Here is a 13,702-nt window from a genome sequence, read left to right as displayed (position 1 = left end):
CTCTCATTCTGTAAGTAGGGAAACTTAGGGTCAGAGACATTCAGTAACTTGTCTACAGTTTTTAGCTAATAAGGGATAGAGTCAGGACTAGTATCTACATGTCTTCTGGTCTATTGTCCTTGGATAAGAAAACATTTTTTTTAATATTAGTACAGAAATTTAATATGACAGTAGATACCACTTCGAGTCTTTGAACGTAACAGAAAACCATATATTCTCTGAGCTAAATAAGGAATTTGCATATTCAAACCTATTCTAGTTCTCTAAAAAGCCATTTTGGGAAGATGCTTTTCCTCTTGTCTTGGTTTCAAATTCAAGCACTTAATGTTCCACATATTTGCTAAGAGAATTGGGAAAGCAGCTCCCAGGTTATGGTGTCACTATGTTAAACTCACTTGAGTCATTTGTGAAAAAATTCAAGTATATTAAGCTCTTCATATGGTCGGACACTTTTAAGTAAAATAAAAGTTTGTAGGAATAATTGCTAATGCTAATATAAATCATTGATTTCTCTAATTTTAATGTACATGTCAATTAAAGTAACATGAACCTTAAGTGTTTAGAAGTTTTAAAAATCATTTATCTATGTAAGTAAATACTTTGTTTTTTATCACTGAACTTCTTTCATTTAAAATTCAGTATTAGAGCATTTAGGAAAGAAGTTTTGTGACAACCTCTATGAAATCCCTTTCAAAAATTTTTTTATTTTATATATTTAATATTTTTTGGATTTAGTCTTCTTACATCCCCCTCCCCCCAGCTGTTACCACACTGTTGTCCATGTAGCTTAGGCACCTGGGGATTTAAATCTACCATTTTTATATTACATTTAAAATCCTTTTTTAAAAAATAATCATTTCCAGTTGCCATGATATGAAATATTAAATTGATAATGATTTGGCTTTCTTTCTTAATTATACTATTACAGAATGTGAGTAGGATTCTTGAATAGTCTTCAGAAAATTTTCTATAAGCAAACAAATTTGTTTATATACCTTTAAAAAACACATAAGTGCAAATGGAATCATACCATACATATTATTATGCAACCTGCTCTTTTTACTTAGATTTTACTTGAACATCTTTCCATATTAATATGTATACCTCTACCTTAAAGAAACTTCATTGTTCATTTACCTTGTTTTGTTTATTAGTTCTTGTATCTCCAACACCTTTCCTATCTGTTACTTAATTGTGTTTGGCAAAAACGATTCTTTATGGACTTGCAGATATATTTATGTTTATAATTTTAAGGATAGTGCAATCCTTTTCAATTTGAAAATGATCATATATCTAAATAGCATCTTTCCTAAAATTTCACTTAGCTTTAAACTTTAACTTTTATGAGAAACAATCCATGATTAGTAATATTTCTGATAGGAAGCAAACATTATAATTTGAAAAGGAGTAATTGATTTGAAGTTATTTGTTTATAGTAAATTTCTGATTGTATGAAATCTTTTAAGTTTGATAAACACTTATTGTTTATTTGCCAACTTGAGGTGTTGTGTGAGGGTACACTAATAAGAATAAGACATTGTCTGTGCTTTGAAGATGATTCTAAAAATGGGCAGGAAAGAAATGCTATTTAATCATTATAGAATATCTGGAAAAAAACCCATGTGCTTTATAACGGCACTTTGAGTCATCATAGATGTCATACTTTTTTATTTATAGATTTCACTGTGTTTTGATTTTGGTGCTATTAGTCTTTGCTCAAGAACAAAAAGGAAAATTACTATGAAATGCTGCATTAGCACAAAGTATTTCAACTCTCCCACAGCTCTTCCCAAAAGGAACACAATAGTTAACTTATAGATTTCTTACTGGGTTTCTTACTCTTTTGTTCAGATTATCTTCCCTATTCCAGCAGCAACTGCAAAACTGATAGTGCTGTTTTCATTTCTGAGGTGAGGAAAGTAAGGCTTGGAGAGGTTATGTAATTTCCCTAAGTTTATACACTTAATTAGAGGCGAAGCTGGCCTTCAAACCAAGTCTGCCTAAATCGAAACCATGTACTCTTAATCATTATATTTTATTGCCCCCTGAATGGAGATTAGAAAGTTAATTCCAAGTGTAAGAAACAAGGCAGAGGACCTGGGATTCCTAGCATTGAGTGGCATTTAGAATGCTTTATTTTATTTTAAATAAAGCTGGATGTTAAAATATAGAATGATTTCACAGACAATACCATTGTGTGATATAACCGTTAAGATTGTATAATACAACCAGTTTAGCTCATGGCTTGTAAAGCTGTAAATTCCTCAAATTTATAGACAGCTATAAAGTTTACAAAGGTCTTTCTCATACATATTTATTATCTGAAGAAACTGAAGCTTAGACAGTTTGTGATTACCCAAGGGTACATGCCAATAAGTGTTAGAGCTAGAACTTAACCCAATAGTTTTCAAATTGTATTCCAAGGGTTCCCCAGGAGGTATGCGGAGGGGCTCAGGGCTGCCCTGTGGCTAAGCAAACAGGAGAGGCCAGACAGGCAGCACTGCAAGGCCTGCATCCATTTCAGTCTCACGCCTTTTATCTCTTTTATATATTGGGCTGCAAGATAAGACTTCCTTTTTTAAAGATTTTATTTATTTATTTTTAGAGAGGGGGAGGGAGGGAGAGAGGGAGAGAAACATCAGTGTGCGGCTTCCTCTCATGCACTCCTCACTGGGGACCTGGCCTGCAACCCAGGCATTGTTCCCTGACTGGGGATCGAACTGGTGACCCTTTGGTTTGCAGGCCCACCACACAAGGGCCATAAGATTTCATTTAAAGAGGGCTGCTACTGCTTTTTAACAATGTTTTAAAATTGTGTAGTATACCACTGTCACAGTAACTATAACCTGTCAGGGATCTCAAAGGAATACAATAAGGTACATAGGAGATTTACCTAAAGAAGGTGATAGTCCACTTGAGGAGAGAAAAGTAAAAATATTAAAAATCAAACACTTAAGACACTGAATGTTTTGCTGTAGTATAGTAGCACCCCTTATTTACAGTTTTGCTGTCTGCAATTTCCGTTACCCACAGCCAGCTGCAGTGTGAAAATATTAAATTTTCTCAAACATCAACATCATCATGGCTCAATGATCCAGGGTCACCCAATGTAGATGATACTCCTGACATATTGTCAGAAGGTCAATAGTAGTGTAGTACTATGTCACAATGCCTGTGTCATTCACCTCACTTCACTTTATTATGTAGGCACTTTATCATATGACATCCACACAAGAAGGAGGGTAAGTACAGTACAATAAGATATTTTGACAGAGCCCTGGCTGGTGTGGCTCAGTGCATTGAGTGCCAGCCTATGAACCAAAGGGTCACTGGTTTGATTCCCAGTCAGGGCACATACTTGGGTTGTGGGCCAGGTCCCCAGTAGGGGGCATGTGAGAGGCAACCACGCATTGATGTTTTTGTCCCCCCCTCCCTCCCTTCTCCTCTGTCTAAAATAAATAAAATCTTAAAAAAGATACTTTGACAGAGATCAATCATATTCACATAAGTTTTATTATAGTAAATTATTGTAATTTTTCTTTTTTTCTGATTAGTTATTCTTACTAGTCTTATACTGTGCCTAGTTTATAAATTACACTTTATCATAGGTGTGCATGTATAGGAAAAACACAGTATAGATTGGGTTTAATATGATCCACAGTTTCAGCCGTCCATGGGGTTCTTGAAACATCTTCCCTATAGACAAGGAGGGACTACTATGTATGGGTGAAGGGGGGAGGGAGGATGGGCATTCTGTTTTGATTGAAAAAGTAAGACAAAGTGGCCCATAAAGGATAGTTAGGATTTAATTGTATTAGGGAATAATGAGGTGAGAAAGTAGGATGGATAAATTAGACAGATGAAGAGTTGAAATTAGATGGGTGTGGTGGGGTCAGCTTATGGAGAGCCACTTTGGCTCGCTCTTTAAAAAGTTTGGGATGGGGAATTGACATTAGGAGGGCTTGAACTGATGCTGAAAATAGAATCGGGTGGTGGTTTGCATTGCTATGAGGCAAACTATGAAGGCCTTTCCAGAGCAGAAGCAGAGGAAAAAACACAATATAACACAGCATGGCAAGTTTTTGGAGTCTCAAGTAGTTAAAAATAAATAACGCAGTGTAAAGAAGTAGCGGTAAAATAGCAGTGGGTGTGGGAAGAGGTGAAGACAAAGGCTGACCATGGACGTTAAAGAGTTTGGACATTGTGTCATACAGGCTGTAGGATCTATTGAAGGAGTTGAAGCTCAAGAACAACACTAAATTTTCATTTTAGAAAAGCCACTTTCAGTATTCGTGTGCAGGATGGATTAAAGAAAAGAAAATGGATGTTAACATCCTTGTTAGAGTGCTGTTACAATTATCTACCTGAGAGAGGTCACGCAGTCCTGAAGTAAGGTGGTAGCAGTGGGGATGGAGAAGTTTCAGGCCCAGTGTAGGGACTTGAACATTAACTTTGTTCCCTGGGCCTCTATTTAGAATATTATATAACTGTGCCCACTACTATTTGGGTTTTATTTCCTTTAACAGGAATTTGAAAATTGGTCCTCTCTGAAAATGGGTACAAAGTAGGTGCTTTTACATTCATAGTGAGGGATTTCTGGGTATTTGAGCTTGCTCTTATTAAAGGCATTTCAAAGTTGGTTCCTATTATTATGGTACCATTGCAAACACCTTCCTTTTTATACATAATTTTTAAAGATGAAAGACTGCTAAAAATGATACATTTTCATCTCTCCCTCAAATTGCTATTATCTAAATAATGATTAAATTGCATGCCTTTTTTTCTTAATTTTTCTTTCTCCTTTGATAGTTCTGAAAGTGTTGATTTTCAGGGTACTTGCTATACAATTATTATATCTTTCTGCCTTATCACTTCCTGTTTAAGTCATTATTATATAATTCCTCTTCCTGTATTTTTCCTCTTGTTCACTTTCTTCTAGTTCTGCACATCTAATTAAATGTAGTGTCAGGCTCAATTTATTAACCAGCTGTTTCTTTTCTTTTCATTTTTGCAGCTCTTTAAAAGCAAGAATGATATTCTTTGCTACTTTTCTTTCATGCATAGTGAATTATACAGTGCTAGCACTTTTATATAACCTTTCTTGAAATTCTAGTCACCTTTACAGTGATATTTAACTGGACTTTTTATTGTTTCTTAATGATCCATGTATCATTGAAAAGTGGTGTTAGAATTAAACTTACATTTGCAAGCAGTAAAACGGAAATGAAGAGTGATTTGTCTGCCACAGCAGGTGTGTGAAAGCTAGAAAACTGGAGCTTTAATTTATGTCCTCAGTTCTGTATACTGAGCCAGCTGTCTTGACCCTATTTACCGTTCCAGCCATGAATTATATTATCTTAAATCCTGTCATTGTTTCTCTTTTGTTTGCTTGTTTGTTTTTTACTGTTGTTGGTGCTGCGGCTTTCCCTTTTTGCAAATATAATGGTCCTCTCAGGGATGTGCGCTTTCACCACTCTTGTTCAACATAGTACTGTAAGTCCTAGCCACAGCAGTCAGACAAGAAGATGAAGTAAAAGGTATCCAAAATGGAAAGGAAGAAGTAAAGCTGTCATTACTTGCAGATGACATAATATGGTATATAGGGAACCCTAAAGATTCCACATAAACAAATACTAAACCTAATAAATGAATTTGGCAAAGTAGCAGGGTGCAAAATAAATGTCCAGAAGTCACTTGCATTTTTATACACCACTAATTAGCTATGAGAAAGGGAAACTAAGAAAAGCACCCCATTCGCAAATTGCTTCAAAAAATACATAGGAATATATTTAACTAAGAATGTAAAAGACCTGTGCATGGAAAATTATAAGACACTGAAGAAGATACAAATAAGTAGAAGCCTATGCTTGTATTCATGGATAGGAAGAATTAACATCATTTAAATGTCCATACTACACAAAGCAATCTATCAGGTTACCAATTCCTCTAAAGTTACCAATGACATTTCACAGCACAAGGACAATTATTCTAAAATTTTATATGGAACCACAAAAGATCCCAAATAGCCACTGCAGTCTTGAGAAAGAGAAAAATTGGATGAATCACGCTTCCTGATATCAAACTATACTACAAAACCATAGTAATAAAAACCGCATGATACTAGTATAAAAACAGACATACATATCAGTGGAATAGAATAGAAAGCCCACACCTCTCTGGTTATTTAATATTTGACAAAGGAGGCAAAAGCATACAATGGGGTATAGATAGTCTATTCAATAAATAGTGTTGGGAATTTTGGGACAGATGGATGCAAAAAAAATGAAAATAGAACATCTTATTACACCACACACGAGAATAAACTCAAAGTGATTAAGGATTTAAATGTTAAACTTGAAACATAAACATCCCAGAAGAAAACATATGCAGCAAAACCTTGGACATTTCCTGTAGCAATACTTTTTCTGATATAAATGTGCGGACAAGGGAAACAAAGGAAAAAATAAGCAAATGGGACTACATCAAACTAAAAAGTTTTTATGTAGCAAAGGAAATCATTATATCAAAATGAAAAGTCAGCCTACTGAATGGGAGAATATATTCACCAATGATAGATCTGATAAGAGGTTAATACCCAAAATTTATTTATTTATTTAAAAAAAAGATTTTATTTATTTGAGAGGGAAGGGAGGGAGAAAGAGAGAGAAAGGTCAATGTGCGGTTGCTGGGGGCCATGGCCTGCAACCCAGGCATGTGCCCTCACTGGGAATCAAACCTGTGATGCCTGGTTCGCAGCCCATGCTCAATCCACTGAGCTACGCCGGCCAGGGCCCAAAATTTATTTAAAAACTTGTATTACTAAGCACCAAAAAGTAGAAACAATCCAATTAAAAAGGAGGGACAGGACCTGAACAGACGGTTCTCCAAAGAGGACATACAGATGGCCAATAGACATATGAAAAGATGCCCAGTGTCACTAATCATCAGAGGGATACAAATGAAAACCACAATGAGATATCACCTTACACCAGTCAGAATGGCTACCATCAGTAAATCAACAAACAACAAATGTTGGCGAGGATGTGGAGAAAAGGGAACCCTAGGGCACTGTTGGTGGGAATGCAGACTGGTGCAGCCACTGTGGAAAACAATACGGAGTTTTCTCAAATCATAAAAATGGAACTGCCTTTTAACCCACTGATCCCATTTGTGGGAATATATCCAAAGAAGCCCAAAACACTGATCCAACAGAATATATGCACGTCTATGTTCACAGCAGTGTTATTTACAGTAGCCAACATTTGGAAGCAGCCCGGGTGTCTATCAGTAGATGCATGGGTAAGAAAGCTGTGGTATATTTACACAATGGAATACTACTTAGCCATAAAAACGAAGGATGTCTTAACCTTTTGCAAGAGCATGGCTGGACCTGGGGAGCATTATGCTAAGTGGAATAAGCCAGTCAGAGAAAGACAAGTATCATATGATTTCACTTACATGTGGAATCTAATGAACAACCATAGAAACATAGCTAGAGAACAGACTGACAGCTGTCAGAAGGGAGGGGTGTTGTGGTGCTGGGTGAAAAAGGTGAAGGAATTAAGCAAAAAGATAAAACTCACAGACACAATAGTATGGTGATTACCCAAAGAAAAGGAGGTTGGGGGAGGTAAAGAGAGGGTAAATGGTGATGGAAGGAGACATGAGTTGGGGTGGTGAACATACAATACAGCATACAGATGATGTTTTACAGAATTGTACAGCTGAAACCGTATAATTTTATTAACCAGTGTCACCCCAATACATTCAGTTAAAGATATCAGGAAGAAATATAATGGTCTTCTAGTCTTGTGATCCTATTTCTTAGTATCGATTTTAAGGTCTCTCAGATCATGTCTATGAAGAGTCTATGCATGCATTTAGTTGTTTAGGGTAATAATGTTCCTCAGCTGTTTTGAAACTTCAACATGATCTAAACTTATGAATAGATTTGACACAAGTTTATAGTGATACAGATTTGTTGAGTGATTCTTAACTGTTTTTCAAATATTAAGGTAATATCTAACCGAATCTCCGTTAACGTTTATGTAAATTATGTTAGGGAAAGTACCTTTTCTAGTAATAAACTTCTGAATTACACAGATATCAAAGATGAAAATCTTGGTCAAGGTTATGCTTCATAATATGATTAAGTGGGTGTATTGCTTAATCTCTACCCTTTTATTAAGAAAGCAAAAGTCAATAAAATGACATGGAAATATTTTTGCACTTCCTTTTTATAGCACTGTACTACGTGTGTCTTTTTAAACGTGGACTCTGTTGGTAATTACAGGAAGAACAAATGGGGATTTAAACTAAAGTAACCAAAGTGAGGTTTTAGCTTTGCTTCCTGGACCCTGATGTTGTGTCTGCACAATTTTCTCCCTTTGTCTTTAGTCATTTATTCAAGTCTTAATACCCCAAAGCATAACTTACTCAACAGAGATGTTATTGTTCAGTTTTATTAGCCAGTAGATGGTAATGCAAGGTTGAACATTAGAGAAAATATACACCATGAAGATAATTTGCTTTGAAGTGTAAAATAGCTAGTCACATGATTTCAAGAACTTGCATACACTTACTTTGGAGAAAAAAGAGGTTCAAAAGGGCCCAATTAAATGTGGGACAAGTATTAACCTACAGCATAGTAACCACATGGTGGCATATGAACCCAATTTTTGTTGGTGCTGACATGTACCTCTGAGGAGCTATGCTCATAATTGAACTGTGTATGAGATTGGATGTCATTGTCTCCTACTTCTCTGTGTCATAAAACAAATTTCTATGTATCTGCTGGCATAAAAATGATTATATGAATGGGAATAGATCACCAGAAATCATAGTAAATTCTAGAGAAATTGTTTTAATTCTACCATTTCTGTGTAGGTAACAAAAAGTCTCCCATTTAGTGTTTGCTGGAGTCGTTGATGCCAAGTAAAAAAAGCAAATGGGACCTGGCCGGTGTGGCTCAGTGGATTGAGCGTGGGCTGTGAACCAAAGGGTCTCCAGTTTGATTCCCAGTCAGGGCACATGTCAGGGTTGCAGGCCAGGCCTCCAATGGGGGCCGCGTGAGAGGCAACCACGCATTGATGTTTCTCTCCCTCACTTTCTCCCTCCCTTCTCCTCTCTCTAAAAATAAAAAAAATAAAATCTTTTTAAAAAAAAGAGCAAATGGTTTAAGTCATGCTCCTTTCCCAAGTAACCTACCAGCCACCCTATTTTAGGGAGCATAAGGGAGCATTTGGCGTAATCTTAGGCAAGCCACGTAAGCTGTCCAAGCCTCACTTCCGTTAATAAGATGAGGGTGGGACCTACCTCACAGGAGATGAGCCATGTGAAGTACAGTGCCTAGCAGATAGTAAGGGTTCGTATGTTAGCTGTTATTTTCCTTCCATGGTTATTATTAACATTGTCATTATACTCCATTTATTTCTCTGAAACCAGTATAGACTTAAACTTCACAAGAGCGATATGAGGTCCTGATCCTTAGGAGCAGATTAAGCTTGGTATCACAGATCAATAGAAGACTAAAAATCATTTAGGGGGCAGAGGCAATAATGTCAGGTAGGTTACAGAAGAGGGAGGTATTTGAAGCTTAAATTCTTTTAGAGATCAATTATAATCAAGAAGGAATATGACCTGGCTGGCGTAGCTCAGTGGATTGAGCTCAGGCTGCGAACCAAAGTTTTGCAGGTTCGATTCCCAGTCAGCGCACATGCCTGGGTTGCAGGCCACAGCCCCCAGCAACCTCACATTGCTGTGTCTCTGTCTCTCTCTGTCTCTCTCTCTCTCTCTCTGTCTCTCTCTCTCCCCCCCCTTCCTTCCCTCTCTAAAAATAAATAAATAAAATCTTTAATAAAAAAAGAAGAGGGAATATGATACTATTTAATTTACTAGATATAGATAAATCCCTTTGAGTAATGTCAGCGTGCATTTGTCAAATATTACCCTTTCTAGCCTTTAGGGATTCTTTTCCTTAAATAATATGTACAATTGTAGAAGGATTGTCTACCTTATAGCCAGTTGGTACCTCTGCAGTCATGTTTTTAAAAGTGAAGGAGTGCTTCTAGTGTACCTCCACAAACTACAAAATAAATGCTTATTAATAGACTGACCATGCTTTATTTCAAGTGCTGCTCTGTACCTTATTTTGATTGTATCAAAACTAAGAAAAACTATTAAGGAGCGAAAGTCACCACGTATTATAGGGAAAACATTTGGGTTAAAGAGACTAGGGTGCAAGTGATGCTCCTAAATGTCAGCCTCCCAGTCCCTGGCACGTTCTTACACATCTGTGCTAATGGAAACGTCAACGCATCTGAGGCTTCCTTGCTGGCAGAGTTGGGGGTGGAATGCAAGATTTCATTAGGGAGCATTTGGGGTAGATCTCAGGAAATACTTCCTTAGTTTTAACTTTTATTGAATTTATTGGGGTGACACTGGTTAATAAAATTATATAGGTTCCAGGTGTATAATTCTACAACACATCATCGGTATATTGTGCTAGGTATTCACTACCTCAACTCAAGCCCCCTTCCATCACCATTTCTCCCCACTATACTGTCTTCTACCTCCCTCACCCTTCCCCTCTGGTCATCACCACACTGTTTGCCTGTGTCTGAGTTTTTTTTTTTCTTTGCTTAATCCCTTCATCTTTCCACCCAGCCCTGCAATACCCTCTCCCCTCTGACAGCTCTCAGTCTGTTTTCTATGAGCCTGTTTTTATTTTGTTTGTTAATTTATTTTGTTCATTAGATTCCACATATGAATGAGATCATATGGTGTTTGTCTTTCTCTGACTGGCTTATTTCACTTACATTAAAGCTCTTCAGGTCCATCCATGCTGTCACAAAGGGTAAGATTTCCTTCTTTGCAGCTGAGCAAAGTGGCTGCCAGTAACAGTAAGATACCCCTCCTTTTAACAACCAAGCAATATTCCATTGTGTAAATGTACCACAGCTTCTTTATCCACTCATTTATTGATGGGCACTTGGGCTGCTTCCAAATCTTGGCTGTTGTAATAATGCTGCAGTGAGCATAGGGGTGCATCTATTTTATTTATGTTTTTAAATTTTAAAGTTTATTTTAGAGAGACGGTAAGAGGGGGGAGAGAGAGAAAGATGGGCAGGGGGAGGGAGAAAGAAAGAGAAATTGATTTGTTGCTCCTCTTGATGCATTCATTGGTTGGTTCTTTCATGTGCCCTGATAGGATATCAAATCTTGGTGTATCAGGATGACTCTAACCAGCTCAGCTACCCAGCCAAGGCAGCAGTGAATACATTCTCTCAAATTAGTATTTTGTGTTTCCTCAGATATATTCCCAGAAGTGGGATTAGTGGGTCATAATGCAGTTCCATTTTTAACTTTTTGAGGAAACTCCATAATATTTTTCACCATCGCTGCACCAGTCTGCATTCCCACGAGCAGTGCCTCAAGGGTTCCCCTTTTCTCCACATTCTCGCCAGTACTTGTTGTTTGTTGATTTATTGGTGATAGCCATTTTGACAGCTGTGAAATGGTATCTCACTGTGGTTTTCATTTGCATTTCTCTGATGATTAGTGATGTTGAGCATTTTTCATGTCTACTCATCCTTTTTTATGGTTGCTATGTTTTTGTTTTTGTTTTTTTCATGCTGTTGAGCATCCTTATAACCATTACTTTGAACTCTGGTTCTGATCAATTGCTTGCCTCCATTTCCTTTAGCTCTTTTCCTGAAGATACCTCCTGTTTTTTCATTTGTGGCATGTTTGTCTCCCAGTTTTGGCTGCCTTTCTGTGTGTGTTTCTATGTATTAGATAGATCTACTTTGACTTCCAGTCTTGGTGGGGTGGCTTTATGTAGTAGGTGTCTTGTGGAGTCCAGTGGTGCAGTCTCCTTGGTCACCTGAGCAGAGCGCTCCAGAAATGTCCCTTGTGTGGGGGTTATGTGGGCCCTCCTGTTGTAATTCAGTCTTGATTGCTCTTGGCCCATTTGTGGGTGGAGTCAGCCCTCAGGCTGGATGACTGTGAGGCTCAGCCCAGACCAAAGCACGTGAGCTGCTGTGCAGGTGCTGACCACACAGAGTGGCATTCGCTTCTGCAGGTTCTGGTGTGTGCTGGCATCTCCCTTTGGATATGCCACCTGTGAAGCTCATTGGATCCAGCTCTGATAGTGTTTGTAACTGGCCACTGGGTGTTTTGGTTTTGCAGCCTCTTTGGGAGGGACTGGTGCAGAAAAATGTCACACACTGCCTGTGACTGGCCCTGGGCAACCTGTTTGGAGCTACAAGCGTTCCACAGTTTGTGGCTCCCTCTGCTGGGTCTGGGTGCCTGTGGGAAGGACCATCTTGTGCACCAGGGCTGGCTGTTACCAGCACTCGGCTCAGGTGCAGGTCAGTGAAAGTCTCAATCACTTTGCAAACTGCCTCTTCCTGACTCCGCCTGTTATGCTTAGTCACTGAAAGAGCTTCTGGTGGTACTGGACTTGTAGGAGGTGTGTTGTCAGTCACCAGGTCAGAGCATGTGGTGTTCTGCAGCATGATACAGATTCAATGTCAGTGCCAGTGCTTGGTCTGAGGCCACTCAGCAAATGTCCCCGGGTATACCAAGTCTACGTGCTACTTGCTGGTTGCTTGCATGTTTGTTTTGGAGTGGGGTTTCAATGAATCATCAGGGCTCAGCCCACAGAGTTTATCAGGCCCGAAGAGACCAAACTGAGTTGTGTAAAGCCAGGGCTTTCCTCTGGTGGGGCATGTGTGGGAAAAATGATCCCTCTCTTACAGCCACACAAGTCAGTTTGTCCCAGATTGCACCAGGAAGAGATGGAGCTCAGCAGGATTGGGCCTTCACGGGTCAGGAGGATAGGGTAGTACATCTCCTGTGACGGAGAGGTGCTAGTTAGATGACGGGGAATGTGGGGTGTGTGGCCCCCTTCCCAGAGCCACACAACTCAGTCTGTCCCAGATTTTGCATGGACCTTGGTAGGGCAGAGCTACTAGGAGTCAGGTGGGTGGAACTTGCAGAACTCCCATGAGGGGGAAGCTCCATTCAGGTTCACAGGAAAGTGGGGGTAATGGCCCCTGCCCGAAAGCCACACTACTCAATCACTGGGGATCCCTGAGTCAGCAGAGACCTCTACACCCTGCCCAAGGAAGCTGACTCCTCAGCAGAGCATAAGTTCTGCTGTGTGTGTGTGAGAAGGCGTCTTTAGGGTGGCCTCTCGCTTTTCCCCAAGATGATGTAACCCGGAGGGGAGTGCTTCACCCAAGGTAGGTGGTGTCTGTGGTGTGGGACAGTGACTCAGCACAGGGATCCTGATGGCTGTTCCTTCAGCTCTCTCCCCAGAGCCACAAACCCCAGACTCTCCTCACATAACTCTAGTCCACTCCACCCTCCCTCTGTTGGAGCCCAGAGTGGGTGACTGGGGGCAAAATTTTGTGCGTTGGCCCTTTAGGAATGCACCTGTGTCTCTAGCAGACTCCCATCTCTCCCTGATGGACAGAATCCCATCTTGCACGGCCGGAAGTTATCTGGGTTCCTTTTCCACACTCTGGTGCTCTGGACTGCGGAGCCCAGCTTTCTGTTGAGACCCCAGCATCTCAGGGGAAGCCCTGCAGCTGAGATGTCCTTCCAGAATGTCAGTTGTGGCCCATGTGAGTTTGGCAGCCCTTTTCATGTCTCCGTTCTCCCTACCAGTCTCGATGTGGCTTCTCGAGTAAACCTT

At 39.3% G+C, this 13,702-nt stretch overlaps 1 protein-coding gene across 8 annotated transcripts in view; it reads left to right on the top strand.

Moving 5' to 3' along the window:
* The window catches only part of ATRX (ATRX chromatin remodeler), a 183,293-nt gene that overhangs the window by 153,201 nt on the left and 16,390 nt on the right, over nucleotides 1-13,702 (top strand). The gene's annotated exons all lie outside the window — the stretch shown is intronic.

Source organism: Phyllostomus discolor, chromosome X, assembly GCF_004126475.2.
Source record: "Phyllostomus discolor isolate MPI-MPIP mPhyDis1 chromosome X, mPhyDis1.pri.v3, whole genome shotgun sequence".
In the NCBI taxonomy this organism is placed as follows: Eukaryota; Metazoa; Chordata; class Mammalia; order Chiroptera; family Phyllostomidae; genus Phyllostomus; species Phyllostomus discolor.
This window is presented reverse-complemented; position numbering and strand designations above follow the sequence as displayed.